Here is a 15,812-nt window from a genome sequence, read left to right on the forward strand (position 1 = left end):
TTTCGGTATGGATTGCGATACACGTCTGTTCATTGAGATTTGTGAATATCATTTTTGTTAAAAGAACAACATGACAACAGCAATTAGACTGCCATATAAATTTCTTCCTTCGAATATCAACTGTGGTAACAGTCATTAATAGAAGGAATAGAAAATCCAAACTCAATGCATTTCTTATCTACTCCAAAGACAATAACATAACTAATAACTACAAATTGAACTGCTGTGTGTGTCGGGATAATGGACTGGGAATCTTATTTATAGCATCATGGGGCTCTACTCGGTGAATGATTTGTGTAATATTCTTATTGATGATTAACATCCGTTTGAGAAAAACGAATAGCATAAGATCTATATTTATTGTCATTTTCTTCATCCGTATGGTTTGATTACAACAATCCTGTTCTTTCAATGATAAAATTGATATGGTTTTGATTTCTCCCAAGTCAGGCCTCAAGGTGTGCAAAATTAAATTTGCTGGCCTGACCTAGTTATTTTAGCAGTCAAGAGTATTAGTTGTTTCTGGTGGGAAGTGGATAGCCGTGGTTTTAAACAGAAGAAAACAGTCTTTCATATAAAATGCTTGGGCGGCCTGTTGACTTTTTGGCTCATGGTAGCCCCCATACCCCACCCTCAGCTCATTGTCGCACGTCATCTCGCCTCGCGTGGGGCCACAAGAAAAAGAGAGTCGTCCGTGATGACGCACAACCTTCGTACAGTAGTTACAGGTACCGATCATGGCAAGTAAGACAGGAGAGAGTGTGAACGAAAATCAGCATAGGCAAAAATTGAGACAGAAAGCAGTATCTGCTAAATTTGAAAATTATAGGGCGGCACAAAAAAAACTTTGCTCAATAGACCGACCGCCAGTGATACATTTATATATATATATATATATATATATATATATATATATATATATATATATATATATATATATATACAGGGACGGCTGGTAATAATGGGCAGGGTGGGCAAATACCAGCCTGTTTTTTCAAGTTATATGCTGTATTACCAGGTCCGAAATAATCTAATTTAAATTAGATAATTTCAAAAGTTAGTACTTAAACTTGATACTTCGTACTGAAATCAATTTGTGCGTATTTTTGATAGATTGAGAATCACCATGCACCCCGTAATACATAACCCCGGATACGCTCCTGTTCTTTTTTTTATCCACCCCCCCCCCCCCTCTCCCCAACCACTCCACTCCGCCCACATCGTCATCCCATCGTCACGTCGCCTGACGCTGAACTCCGAGTTTGCTGTCTGGCCTCTCTAGTACTAGGTCGGGCTAATTCAAATGAGCCCACCTTATAAACTAAATGCAGATTTTGGCAAACGTACTTTTTCTAATTTATTGCCTTACTTGTGCTGGTACCATTGATGTAATGACATTGGGAAGATTCCAGTATTGAATTTAATTTATTAATTTACTAATATATCAATTTAGTATTAACTTGTGTTGTTTTTATATATTTGTTTAACCATTTAAATTTATTTTTTTCTCGTTTTCTTTAGTGCTTCTCAAAACTCATTTATTTAAATTGTTTTCTTATTTGATTTTTTTTTTTTGTTTTTTTTTTTTTTAACAAATTAATTTGTTCTTTTTTTTTTCTTCAAATTCTTAAAGTAATTACCGCTGTATTTTTATTGCCATACTAAATATTTTTGCAAAACAATGTAATTTTCTATTGCATTTCCTCTAATAAAACAAAACACTTTTATTCAAAGGTCACGACTAAAGAATATATAAAATACAACCACCATTTTGGTTTTCTCAACAATTGAATTAGTATACGAGAAATACTCTTCTGAGAAAAGAGATAGTTGAATTCTAAGAGGAATAGATACGTTTAAAGGAAGGGTGGGCAGATTCCGTACTTGCCCGTCCTAAAGCTAATACATACATAAGATAGTTCGTGATGAAGAGGCGGGAAGCTAGGGGTTTGTTGGGTAAGGAGTAAAGATAACACGGTCGTTATTGTTATCGTCTAACGAATGCATGAGGACAGATTAGTAGCAATATTTTGTCTTAATTGTATTGTATGAATTATTGGCGAAAGCCTAAGATTAAATAAACTTTGTTTTTGTCTGTCTTTTTTTTTTTTTGACTATGGAACTGATACTTAATAGCAGACCTGCCTACTTGAAATAGGAAAATAAAAATCGTAGTTTTCAGGGTTAATAAAATCGTAGATATTTTAACTACCCTTTAACAAAATCACCGGAATTTTCGTCTATTATAGGTATCAAATTTTAAAAAACGAGAAAAACTGATTGGAAACGTAATTATGTTGGTGGTGGTAGTAATGATGATGGTAATACTCGTATTATTATTGTTATTATTATCATTTGTTATTATTATTATTATTATTATTATTATTATTATTTATAATAATAATAATAATAATAATAATAATAATAATAATAATAATAATAATAATAATAATAATAATTATTATTATTATTATTATTATTATTATTATTATTATTATTATTATTATTATTATTATTATTATTGTACGTATTGGTGGTATTACGATTTTTTTTTGTTTTTTTGTTTTTTTTTTTTTGTGTGGTTATTAATGGTATCAGTTTATTGTTTGGTTCCATTTATCATTGTTTTTCCACTTTCATGTATGTTGTCATCAAATTTTATGATTTATTGGCGAAAGCCTAAGATTGAATAAACTTTGTAATATCGTATTGTAATCATCATTGTCGACGACATCGTCGTTGTCATCATAATCATCATCATCATTAACAACAACAACAACAACAACATTAACATCAAGTACTACAATAGAAATAAAAACAATATCAACATCATCATATAATTTCCGTCATCGTCTCCACAACTATCATTCTAACCAACAGCACCATCAAAACCACTACCATAATTACATCCTCCCTCACCGTCTCCTCTTCCTCCTCCTCCTCCTCCTCCTCCTCCTCCACCACCACCGCTACCACTATTCCAACCACTACCACCACCGGCACAATCATTCTAACCACCAAGAGAGCAGTAAAATTATGCAATTTGAGCTCTGAATGAAACTCGAGTCATATCGCTGTTGTTGCTTCTCGATAAAAACTTTACAGTTACTACGTACTACTGAAAACCAGTAATGTAACAGAAATATTAATCTCGCAGTTGAGGGATTAAAGCATCTCTTCAATTTTTCGAGTGAACGAGATGGACTTGTATTGTGAAGGTGTTGTCGCATTATGTCTCTTCGCTTTAATTTTTTGTTGTATTCTCTTTCGTGATTCATTTTTGATTACGTTTGGAATAATTAAAACCTACTGGTATTGTCATTGCATTGTGAATGTGATTATTTGTGGTTGAAATAATTTTTTTTAAGGCGAACAAAACAAACAAACAAACAAACAAGACAAAACAAAAAACAAACAAAAAAAAAAAAAAAAAAAAAAATAAATATATATATATATATATATATATATATATATATATATATATATATATATATATATATATATGACCGACTCATCTTTGCCCGACCACTATAAATAGGCTAGAACCGCCACTGTATATATATATATATATATATATATATATATATATATATATATATATATATATATATATATATATATATATATATAATGTACATTTTCACTCACATTTTTTTGCCGAGACGACTTTGGAGTTTGGAGTTTTCTACGGACATTACAAAATCGATTATGCCGACTGAAGAAGTGTAAAAAACACAGAAACGAGTCGTCTCGGCAAAAAAATGTGAGTGAAAATTTACATTATATATTAGCTCTAACCACCATAATCTAGCACTTTCGTACCTACAAGTACCCACCAACACTCATAACACAGCCCTCATCGACAAGGGTTTTGAACTCCAGTCATTTTTGGCCTGATTTTATTCTAGTATATTTGTTAATCCGCTTTGTCTGACACTAAAGCATACACACCTGTTCAGATTTAAAAAAATTGTTATCTTGCATCGAGTGTCCACGTCTTACACACATTTCCAAAGCAGAAATTCTCCACGTGCCGCCGCGTTCAATGGATTGATAAGCAAATTATATTATAATCGTATAATAAAATTATAATAGTAATATATGACTATACTTAACTAGTTTAACCTTATTAGATAAACCGCAAACCGTCTTTTCCATTGTTCGAGAGCTGGAAGATAAGAATTTGTGACAGTTTAACCACGGGCCACTTTTGTCAATGCTCGGATCTACACGGCCGGCGACGGCTTGGTCTCTTTGATCCGTTTTAGTGCTGGCGACAGTCGTGACAAGTGAAAGGTAAGTTTACAAATTAAATAATATTATAGTATATAGCTATAAACATGAATATAAGAGCTTCAAAAAAAAGAACAAAATACCACACATGGAACATTTCGGGCTCAAAACCCTTCTTCAGCCAACAACAACAACAACAACAACAAAACAACAATAAAGACATACATACATTACTAAATTCCAGATAGACGACAGAAATGATACTTTGGTCCTCTCTATAGAAAAATCTTGGAAAGTAAAACTTTCCAAGATTTTCCTACAGAGAGGACCTAAAAAAAAACATCTCTGTCGTCTGTCTGGAATTTAGTAATGTATTTATGTCTTTATTGTTGTTTTGTTGTTGTTGTTGTTGTTGGCTGAAGAAGGGTTTTGAGCCAGAAACGTTCAGCGTTTGGTATATCCAGAAACGTTCAGCGTTTGGTATTTTGTTCTTTTTTTTTTTGGGACGCTCTTATATTCATGTTTGTTTATTACTTTTTACACTTCACATTTTCTAGCAGCCTAGTATCGCTTTGACTTATACTTTTTGTCATATAAAGCTGAAGAACCCGCCATCTACACTGATTATTAAACAAGCAAAAAAGACTGTTGTATAACATTAACATAGATCGAGAGCAATATGCATATATTGACAACATTTTTCGTTAGTTTGAGAGTATTTCAATTATAACAATGAGCCTTTTATAATTCGGGTTATCTGACCTGCAAATAAGTATACGTCGTTCGAGACGAATGTTTTGAGCCATCAACGATCAAAATCAGTACGTAATGAAATATCTACGTAGGTGCGCGTAAATGTACATGGCAACATATTTTCACTGTAAATTTAACATGAAAACATTATATTCAGGTTTCTATATATCCGATCATTTTCCCCAGAAAATTATATACTCATTTGAGAAGCGATTGGTAAAATTATTATTAAGTTTGAAAAAATTGCGTTACCTCGTACAGACCTCTTGGCTAAGAGACTCACAATATTGCCATCCGGAAATACAACGGACCAACACACAAAACTATGTGTAACCTTGAACATTTATAGTCTGGTTAATACAGTTTTGTGAGATTTATTCATGAACATGGATGGCAAAAAGAAATAACAAAGACCGGAGTGACGTCAACTTCATACTATCTATAGTTTTGTGAGATTTACTCATAAACATGGATGGCAAAAACAATAACAAGGACCTGAGTGACGACAACTTAATACTATCTATAGATAGTATGCGGTTGGCTAAGAAGCTCATAACATTGCCATCCGGAAGTATATGGGACCAACACACAAAACTGTGTGTATCCATGAATGTTTATAGTCAGGTTAATACAGTTCAGTGAGCATTACTCATAGACGCGGATGGCAAAAAAAAAAAAAAAAAAATAACAAAGACCTGAGTGACGTCAACTTCATACTATCTATAGAAGGAACATAATTGACGTCATTCAGCCCTGTTATATCAATCACACCATAAACGTTCATGGTTACACATAGTTTTGTGTGTTGGCCGGATGGCAATGTTGTAAGTCTATTTTTGATAAACACACAGCATTTATATCAATCTGTAGAGAGAAAAAAATAGTTATAAAATTTTAAAATTTGCCATTAATTTTGTTCCCGTTGGCAACAATTTACCATGGGCTGTAGGGGACAATTGTGACACCTCGCTTCAAAACGGTATTAAGTCGGGATGACTAATATACTGCAAATTAAATTTGTATCCAGAATTATCACACTTGCGTTCAGTTTATAAACTTTATTGAGGAGAATGACTATCATATTCCAGGTTCCTAAATACCAGTAATTTATTTTTTGTCCAGTTTCAATTTAATTTGACTTTTTAGCATCTGGTCTATCCCGACATAATACCGCTTTGAGACGTTGGGTCACAGTTTTGACCCCCAACATAATAGACACCTAGATAACCACGCCTCTCGGACAGTCGTCATAATATAAACAATGGCAGTGATTGGTTAAAATAGCAAACTACACAGGTTTTACTATCGATGGTATGTGTCTTAGTAAAATACCCACTGTTGTTCTACCTCTTGATATATAGATAGTATGCGCTTGGCAAAGAAGCTCATAACATTGCCATCCGGAAGATTAACGGACCAACACACAAAACTGTGTGTAACCATGAACGTTTATAGTCGGGTTAATACAGTTCAATGAGCATTCCTCATAAACGCGGATGGCAAAAAAAAAACAACCCAATAACAATGACCTGAGTGACGTCATCTTCGAACTATCTATAGAACCAACACAGAAACTATAGATAGAATGAAGTTGACGTCACTCGGGTCGTCGCTATTGTTTTTTGCCATTTATGAGTTATTATCACTAAACTGTATTAACCAGACTTTACACGTTTAAGGTAACACACAGTTGTGTGAGTTGGTTCGTTATATTTCCGGATGGCACTGTTGGAGATTCTTAGCCAAGCGCATAATATCTTTCTGTAATCTTAAACGTTTATAATCTGCTCGAGAAAATCGTGTGATAACTAGTCATCATTTGGAGGTATAAAAACAATAACAATGACCAGAGAAAGGACAATTTAATTGCCAATACTCTTCAACAGTCGTAACGTCACTTCCTTCCTAATGACGTATGGTAACTTAGTAACACTGGCTCTAAACTATCGGAACAATGGCGAACGCCCGTATGAAATATATCTCCGGCGAGCATAAAAGCGTATCCAGAGGGAAAAAAACACACACATTTGATCATGTTTTGACTTTTACACATTTTGATCATAAGGCATATAAAAAGTTCTGGCCAGCATGAGGAATAAAAAGTAATGGTTTTCTTTGTTTAGAACCAAGATGGCCGCCGTTGCCGGGCGGCGTGACATCAGACTACTGAATCCAATTCCATTCACATTATTGTTTGTCCGAGCACGTTTGAAGGTGTTTCACAAATTCCATGTTTTGATTAGTCAAAATTCTACTGGTAAATTTTCAACAGAATATTTTGCGGTGCCACTTCTCTGTCGGAAACGCGCCGGCAAGCTGCTGTATTAAAATGTCACTCGTCAAGCCGTCATTCCTATAGATAGAACGAAGTTGACGTCACTGAGTTCTTTGTTATTGTTTTTTTTTGCCATCCGCGTTTATGAGTAATTCTCACTAAACTGTTATTAACCTGACTATAAACGATCATGGTTACACAAAGTTTTGTGTGTTGGTCCGTTACATTTCCGGACGGCAATGTTGTGAACTCCTAAGCCAAGTGCTTAGAAGTTGGCAAAGAATTTCACAACATTGCCATCCGGAAGTATAACGGACCAACACACAAAACTGTGTGTAACCATGAACTTTTATAGTCTAGTTAATACAGTTTAGTGATAATCACTCATAAACGCGGATATAGATAGTATGCGCTTGGCTAAGAAGCTCATAACATATGCCATCCGGAAGTATAACGGTCCAACACACAAAACTGTGTGTATCAATGAATGTTTATAGTCGGGTTAATACAGTTCAGTGAGCATTACTCATAAACGCGGATGGCAAAAAACAATAACAAAGACCTGAGTGACGTCATCTGCATACTATCTATACAATAACAAAATACAATAACAAAGGCTTGAGTGACGTCATCTTCGAACTATCTATACTGGGGCTGTGATGAATAAGTGAATAAATCCCGGGTTCAGCGATGACAGTCCTCGTAGGAATCAGCAAAATTGCCTCCCTGATCAGGTGTATTCATTTATACTTCGTAATATTCGGCCATGATTGTGCAACATTTAACATGTGGAGGAAGAGATGCGACACCTGTTGGAAGTTAATACAATTTTTTTTCCGACAAAGACAATGCTGTTTGTGGCCAGGTACTCATTTTACACCCGAGTGTGGTGAGAGAACGTGAATCAAGGACTCAAGCTTAAGTTTTAACAGAAAAAAGCACACTCACTAGTATGTCGAGAGTTTATTAAAGACGCTATTCGAAATGGCCTCTTTTGCGTCCCACACGACATGTGCGTGGGTCAATATCCTTTACTGATTGTTCCACTCGATGTCTCAGTTCATGAAGACTTGAGAATTTTGCACTTGACATTTATAGGGAATGAGATTAGCGGAAGAGTAGCGTCCCTTGATTGGTTGTCACCCATAGTCTGTGACGTCACCGGCGGAAAAGGTATTAGAGAGTGAACGCCATGTTGGTTGTGCGCATGCGTCTCTCATCCTCGCTTTGGCTTTTAGTGAATATTGCGCTATATAAAAGCTCTAGTTTGTACAACTGCTATGACCACTAATACAACAACTTCTATTCCTGATGCTGTCGTAGAAACTAAAGAAATGATGAAAAACAAACGGGGAGAAATCGAGACTGATGTGAAAATTAACAAGTAGATTCTTCACTAATCAAAACATGGAATTTGTGACACACCTTCACACGTGCTCGGACAAACATAGTTGGTTGTTTATGAACAATAAAGTGAATAATAGGGGCCTCTCTCTGATTAATGTTATTGTTTTTGTACCGCTAAAGGGGTGACTAGTTAGCACACGATTTTATTTATCATATCATAAACGTTTGAATTTACACACATTTTCTGTGTTGGTTCTAACAGGTATAGATAGTATGCGCTTGGCTAAGAAGCTCATAACATTGCCATCCGGAAGTATAACGGACCAACACACAAAACTGTGTGTATCCATGAACGTTTATAGTCGGGTTAATACAGTTCAGTGAGCATTACTCATAGACGCGGAGGGCAAAAAACAATAACAAAGACACGAGTGACGTCATCTTCGAACTATCTAAAGATAGACTCATGTCTTTGTTATTGCTTTTTGCCATCCGCGTTTATGAGTAATCCTCACTGAACTGTATTACACCAACTATAGATAGTATGCGCTTGGCTAAGAAGCTCATAACATTGCCATCCGGAAGTATAACGGACCAACACACAAAACTATGTGTAATCTTGAACGTTTATAGTCTGGTTAACACAGCTTAGTGAGAATCACTCACAAACGCGGATGGCAAAATACAATAACAAAGGCTTGAGTGACGTCAGCTTCATTCTATCTATAGTTCACTCTGTTTACCAATCACTGCCCTTGTTTATATTATGACGACTGTCCGAGGTTATCTGCCATAAGATAGAATGCGCTTGGCCAAGGAGTTCACAACATTGCCATCCGGAAGTATAACGGACCAACACACAAACTTTGTGTAACCATGAACTTTTATAGTCTGGTTAATACAGTTTAGTGAGAACAACTCACAAACGCGGATGGCAAAAACAATAACAAAGGCCTGAGTGACGTCATCTGCATACTATCTATATACTTTAGTGAGAACAACTCACAAACGCGGATGGCAAAAACAATAACAAAGGCCTGTGTGACGTCATCTACGTTCTATCTATAGATAGTTCGAAGATGACGTCACTCAGGTCTTTGTTATTGTTTTTTGCCATCCGCGTTTATGAGTAATGCTTAATGAACTGTATTAACCCGACTATAAACGTTCATGGATACACACAGTTTTGTGTCTTGGTCTGTTATACTTCCGGATGGCAATGTTATGAGCTTCTCAGCCAAGCGCATACTATCTATACCAAACTCCTGCTCATATTTTTCACTGTTACATCCCCGTGAAGACGGTTGAAAGAAATTTATTATGCGTAAAGTAAAAAAAAATAATCATATTTATTTATAAATTGATTGGCATTGTATATAGATAGAATGCGCTTGGCCAAGGAGTTCACAACATTGCCATCCGGAAGTATAACGGACCAACACACAAACTCTGTGTAACCATGAACTTTTATAGTCTGGTTAATATAGTTTAGTGAGAACAACTCACAAACGCGGATGGCAAAAACAATAACAAAGGCCTGAGTGACGTCATCTGCATACCATCTATAGAATGAAGTAGACGTCACTCGGGTCTTTGTTATTGCTTTTTGCCATCCGCGTTTATGAGTAATTCTCACTAAACTGTATTAACCTGACTATAAACTTTCAAGATTACACATAGTGTTGTGTGTTACTCCGTTATAATAATGTTTTGAGCTTCCTAGCCAAGCGCATACTATTTTTATAATATACTATAGTGTGCTGTTCCCAATAGGAAACTTCCAGTGCTATTTTTCACTGTTAACTCCCCTTGAAAGACAGTTGACAGAAATGTATCATGGGTAAAGTAAAGAAAATCATATTTATATAAAAATTGGCATTATAGATTTTGTCCTTTTTGTTGTTATTTTTAATATTTTTGGTTATAATGCACAAGGTGTCGTTAACTCACTCAACCCTAGAGACTTTTGCTACTCTTCAAAATTGGAGAAAAAAATATATTACAAATGAGCATGTACATAGATAGTTTTATTCAACTATAATTATGATGCAAAACTAAAAACATTAGCTTTGATACTACGCCTAGAATTTGTCTCAGAAAAATGTAATAAATAGGTACGGGGTAAAATAATTAACCCTGGGTAAACTACGGGTATAGTCGGTGTTAGGGTTGAGTGAGTTAAAGGCTTTTACTTCTCAATTTTGTCCAGGTCAAACCATAATTAAATGTTCGCGATTATAAATGTTCGCGATTATAAATTTGCATCAGTCGTATTAAGTAAGTAAGATGCTCATAGAGAAAAATAAATGTAAAAAGAGGAGGGAGAGAAAAGCCAGTAAAACGACCCCACTCTGGCAGGCCGAAAGCATTGATGGTCAGGCACAGAGTTCTACTATATAATATGTGACCCACCGTGTCAAAGCGGTATTATACATTGAGTATGCTCCGGTGTATGGGGTGAATTTTTAATTCAGAAAAGTGAGTGGAGCAGGCACTTATGTTGGTAACAACAAGATATGAAGTGAGTAGAAAAGTGCCAGAAGACAATAGAGAATAAAAATGTTTACTTCATATCTTGTTGTTACCAACATAAGTGCCTGCTCCACTCACTTTTCTGACCTTTTACCTCTACCGCTCGCAGACCCTGTGTGTTGTGTTGTTTATCTAACTACCCGCATACACCACTAAAACCCCCAGTATTGCCGTACTCTTCAAACAAAAAAAAAAACCCGCATATTTAAAAATTTGGCCAGAAAACTCGTAATTCAAATATCGATCGATTTAAATGACTAATCTAGGCAAAAAATCTCAAACCCAGGACTTCTGCGAAGAGTTTTTGCCAAGATGTGAGTCATTTATATCGATCAATATTTGAAGGACGAGTTTTCTGGCCAATTTTTTAAATATGCGTTTTTCCAGAGTACGACAGATTAAGTGTTGTTTTGGGTGAAATAGTCTATGGGGTAAAACTAAATTCGTAAAAGGCATTAACAAGTCATTTACAGATCTATTTTCATATTTACATTTATTGTTTCCAACATCCTTTGTGAGCATAGTGCTTGGTGAATAATAATAATAACAACAATAACAATAATGATGATGATGATGATAATAATAATGATGATGATGATAATGATAGATGATGATAATAATAATAATAATAATAATAATAATAATAATAATAATAATAATAATAATAATAATAATAATAATAATATATATATAATAATAATTATTATTATTATTATCATTATCATTATTATTATTATTATTATTATTATTATTATTATTATTATTATTATTATTATTATTATTATTATTATTATTAGCCAAATCTCTTTCTGCTCGCTCAGCAAGACGCCATGCTCCGTCTCGCCGTTATAATATTCTAACAGGCCACTGGACTTGAGGATAATACGAACTTGGCCAACGGTAACGATAACCACAAACTGGTGTGTTCAGATCTAGTCGGCCTTGACCTCTTTACTCGAGCCTGTTTGTGTCAAGGTAGTCTATAGATTTAACGAGGCCACGATCAAGCTCCCTTGGACAAACCAGAGAGTTTAGAACTTGGAATAAAAATGTATTATTATTCCAAGGTTTAGAAGCTAACGCTTAGAGAGCTCTCTCTTCCCTCCCGCTCTCCATGACAACAATGCATTTCATTGCGTATCAGCGTGGCCTTCGTGAACTTAGTATAACGAAGGCCACGGTATCAGCCGAAAAATTGTGTGTCACGAAATAGGCGCGGATCACTGAATGTGTGTTTCGTCTGCTAGAGATCGGCTGCTCTTTTTCTTTACTATCGGCTCAGGCTTTATGTACAAAATCGTACAGATTCGTTTGATTCTCTAGATCAGGTTACGATAACTTTGTAAGATTCTAAAATAAATTAGACTTATAATAATAATGATGTGTGTGTGAGATACACACACACACACACACACACACACAAAGCGGGTGAGGGTGAGGGGGGGATAACTTTGACAAAAAATAATTTAACTCACTTACAGCGAAATCCTGATTATTTTAACAACTATAAAACAAACAACCTGGATTGAGAAAAGCATAATGCGTCGTGTGGCTGAGGGGGATAACTTCTGACAAAAAATAATTCTAACTCACTTTCCATCTGTTCTTTAAACCCTTTTCTCTCCTTTATTTTTCACCTACCTCTCTATCTCTCTCTCTCTCCCTCTCCTCTCTCTCTCTCTTCTCACTCATCTCTCTCTCTTCTCTCTCTCTCTTCTCTCTCTCTCTCTCTCTCTCTCTCTCTCTCTCTCTCTTCTCTCTCTCTCTCTCTCTCTCTCTCTCTCTCTCTCTCTCCCCTTCTCTCCTCTCTCTCTCTCTCTCTCTCTCTCTTCTCTCTCTCTCTCTCTCTCTCTCTCTCTCTCTCTCTCTCTCTCTCTTCCTCTTTCTCTCTTCTCTTCTCTCTCTCTCTCTCTCTCTCTCTCTCTCTTTCCTCTCTTCTCTCTCTCTCTCTTCTCTCTCTCTCTCTCTTCCTCTTCTCTCTCTCTCTTCTTTCTCTCTCTCTCTCTCTCTCTCTCTCTCTCTTCTCTCTCTCTCTCTCTCTTTCTCTCCTCTCTCTTCTCTCTCTCTCTCTCTCTCTCTCCTTCTTTCTCTCTCTCTCTCTCTCTCTCCTCTTTCCTCTTCTCTCTCTCTCTTCTCTCTCTCTCCTCTCTCTCTCTCTTTCTCTCTTCTCTCTCTCTCTCTTTCTCTCTCTCTCTCTTTCTCTCTCTCTCTCTCTCTTTCGCTCTTCTCTCTCTCTCTCTCTCTCTCTCCTCTTCGCTCTCTCTCTCTCTCTCTTCTCTCTCCTCTCTCTCTCTTTCTCTCTTCTCTCTCTCTCTCTCTCTTTCTCTCTTCTCTCTCTCTCTCTTTCGCTCTTCTCTCTCTCTCTCTCTCTCTCTCTCGCTCTTCTCTCTCTCTTCTCTCTCTCTCCTCTCTCTCTCTTCTCTCTCTCTTCTCTCTCTCTCTCTCTCTCTCTCTCTCTCTCTCTCTATGTGTGTGTGTGTGTGTAAGTATGTGTTTAATTAACACACGTATATTTCAAAATAATATGTACAATGAAAAAATAGTATGCATGACTAAGATGACGTCAAGTTGCGTTGCATAGATTAATGACCACAAGTACAATTAAACATAATGAAGGAGAGAAATACAAAATACATGTGCTCTCGTGTAAGTATTGTAGAATCTAATCTAAAACACATTTTATAAACTGAAAAATGGCTCAGTAAAATCACAAAGGGGGACAATGCTGCATCAACACCGATGATTGACAGTGACAGACCAGAATTGATAACCTCGATATACATCCATTGTCTCCTGAGACAGACGGAAGCCAACAACAACAGGCATACCGGTAAGAAAACAAATCAACGACATATCAAATCTACACGACATGGCTAAATGTGGCAGCCTTCCTATTTCTATGGGTGGGCTGTTTTTCTGACAGTGTCTGATTCATTAACTGGCATTAGTGAACAAATTAGCTACATAAAAAAGTAAATCACACTTTCCATTTTTGCAACCAAGGCCCATGTGGAGTGGAATGCTTACCACAAGCCGTCTAATGATCCTATTTCTCAGACCAGTAATGTGCAGTGTGGGAGTAATGGCGTCTCTGAATTCCTTTTCCATAATTTCTATGATACAGAGAAGTTCTGAACTTGGTGCACAGAGACCGCCATGGTTACAACCCTGAAGGTTCTTTGCATGCAGGAATACTTGACTCTCTTTGCCAGGGTCCTTGTCACCTTTCAATAAATCTTGACAGTCTGTACACACATGGGCATTAATTTGACTGCAACATACCCAGATATGCAAGTTGTTACATTCTGTTCATTTGGTATTAGGGATTGCATAGTTGATGGCAACATCAGCTGTCTAATTTCCTGTGGAACATCTTGTTGAAGGCGTGTCTTGACTGCCACTGAAACAGGAAGCATCAAAAGGTTCTTCACATAAAACATTTCGTCTGTACAGTGCATCAGCTGACTTGTCATCCAAATCAGCACGCCTGCAGTTGATGACCCAACGCCTGGACCTGTAAAAAATAACTAACGCAGTTCAATATTGGATCTAGATCTATTATTAGTAATTAATTGAGAGCTAGGTCTGATTAAGAGTTAATTTTATACATAAAAGCACATACTAATTGGCCGAGAGAGACTAGATGTATGCTTCTCTTTAGATAAACTTCTAAAAAACTAAGCTCACTTCATTGAGATTACTACTGTACTAGAATCTAGACATAGGCATCACAAGTCTAGTCAATGTACATCCTATCTAGTCATCCCTCTAAAGCTCTTTGAGCATATTTATTGGATATTGCGCTATATAAAAGCTCAATTATTTTAAGCATAAATCCACTGGCACAACATATATGGCTAAAATTCAATGCCGTGTAGCTACACCGTCCGCCCCTACCCTTTACTGTGTTTTAAATCAACCACATCTGCTATTATGGAAAAGGAGAAGAAGAAGATGAAGAAGAAGAAGGTAATGGCTAGCCTCACCCCCAACAGAGCCACCTTTAAGGGTCACAGTCACGGTGCAGTAGATTAGAACTGGATCAGAAATCTAATGTTCATTTTCTCTTGTAACACAATCTAGACGTGTTAATATAGAAATATAGTTATTTGTTAAGGTTAATAGATTAAAGTTTAATTTTCTCACCTTTCAGGATCCTTTGGGAAACGGAAGAAACCTAAATCTGGTCTCTTGTGTCGAGAATTTGAACAACTGATACCGGAACACCACTGGCATTTGTTATGTGTTGTCGGCGTCGGCGCCATCTTAGCTCATTGTTGTACGCGCTTATTTCCACGATCAGCTGTTGACCCAGATACGGGCTTTTTGGCTAGAGAGAGCTCTCGAAGCGTTAGCTTTATATAGATAACCAACAGAATGAATGAAACAGCTGTCGCTCGGTTCTTTGTTTATTGTTTTCTTCAGCTGGATTACTCTCATTAGTTCTCAATAGATTTTCTCAACTCGGCCCTCAAAAGTTTAAGGTTACACATAGTCTTGTGCGTTGCCACTACAATTGATCTAGCGAGCAAAACAGGTAAGCATTTTACTTACATTGTAATCCTTGTGCAGTTCGCCGAATTAGGCCGTCAGCTGAGTGCATCCATTTTCGTCTAGATTTCAGTTCAGGAAGAACCGGTGTGTCGTTCATAACACATTTAATTTGACTAAT

The 15,812-nt window shown here is 36.3% G+C and overlaps 1 protein-coding gene across 1 annotated transcript in view; it reads left to right on the plus strand.

Moving 5' to 3' along the window:
- The first annotated feature begins 4,123 nt into the window (after nucleotides 1-4,123).
- The window catches only part of LOC144979082 (uncharacterized), a 49,824-nt gene continuing 38,135 nt past the window's right edge, over nucleotides 4,124-15,812 (plus strand). Inside the window, exons 1-2 of the mRNA XM_078925698.1 lie at nucleotides 4,124-4,296; nucleotides 15,294-15,677. The gene's annotated coding sequence lies outside the window, so the exon portion shown is untranslated. The remainder of the gene's footprint in view (nucleotides 4,297-15,293; nucleotides 15,678-15,812) is intronic.

This window comes from Berghia stephanieae, chromosome 8 (genome assembly GCF_034508935.2).
Source record: "Berghia stephanieae isolate SIO BIC M18660-M18661 chromosome 8, UCSD_Bste_1.3, whole genome shotgun sequence".
NCBI classification, from domain to species: domain Eukaryota; kingdom Metazoa; phylum Mollusca; class Gastropoda; order Nudibranchia; family Aeolidiidae; genus Berghia; species Berghia stephanieae.